We start from the raw sequence: 1,023 nt of genomic DNA on the forward strand, positions 1-1,023 counted from the left end.
TCATCTAAACCATTTCCATCAAGACAGGATCCTTCCTACAACAGGGACGTTCTTATAGTCCTCATCTAAACCATTTCCATCAAGACAGGATCCTTCCTACAACAGGGACGTTCTTGTAGTCCTTGTCTAAACCCTTTCCATCAAGACAGGATCCTTCCTATAACAAGGACGTTCTTGTTGTCTTCATCTAAACCATTTCCATCAAGACAGGATCCTTCCTACAACAGGGACGTTCTTGTAGTCCTCATCTAAACCATTTCCATCAAGACAGGATCCTTCCTACAACAAAAACGATCTTGTAGTCCTCATCTAAACCCTTTCCATCAAGACAGGATCCTTCCTACAACAGGGACGTTCTTATAGTCCTCATCTAAACCCTTTCCATCAAGACAGGATCCTTCCTACAACAGGGACGTTCTTGTAGTCCTTGTCTAAACCCTTTCCAGCAAGACAGATCCTCCCTACAACAGAGACGTTCTTGTAGTCCTCATCTAAACCCTTTCCATCAAGACAGGATCCTTCCTACAACAAGGACGTTCTTGTAGACCTTGTCTAAATCCTTCACAGTAAAACAGATGGGGTATATTTGCCACGACAGGACGTTCGTTTAATTTATTATTTCCGAGACTTTTCCAGTATTTCTTAATTTACCTACCCGCTAAAAGATGTCAGGATTTTATTGTAACTGACGAGAATGAATATCGTTACAAGTTTTGTCATTAAAGACAGAATTTTTTTATATCACAACAAAATGTTTTTAAAAATTATTGGTCCCAAGTTACATTTTCGTGTTTTTATTATAATATATATATATATGATACAATTTTTAGAGGAAATAAAATAGTTTATTTTATTATCATTATTATCCAGGAATCCGTTAAGTGACGACTTAAGCAATCGTTTTATCAGTTGAACTTATCTCCACCTGACAAGATATGCCAGTGCTATGTTTGGTTGTTGTTCTCTAAAGAATGGCCCGGCATGGCCAGGTGGTTAAGGCACTCGACTCGCAATCTGAGGGTC

The 1,023-nt window shown here is 38.7% G+C and overlaps 1 protein-coding gene across 1 annotated transcript in view; it reads left to right on the top strand.

Moving 5' to 3' along the window:
- The window catches only part of LOC106475077 (protein dachsous-like), a gene marked incomplete at both ends in the record, with an annotated part of 35,833 nt that overhangs the window by 8,729 nt on the left and 26,081 nt on the right, over positions 1-1,023 (top strand). The window lies entirely within an intron of this gene.

The sequence above is a fragment of the Limulus polyphemus genome, unplaced genomic scaffold (assembly GCF_000517525.1).
Source record: "Limulus polyphemus unplaced genomic scaffold, Limulus_polyphemus-2.1.2 Scaffold8055, whole genome shotgun sequence".
Classification (NCBI taxonomy): domain Eukaryota; kingdom Metazoa; phylum Arthropoda; class Merostomata; order Xiphosura; family Limulidae; genus Limulus; species Limulus polyphemus.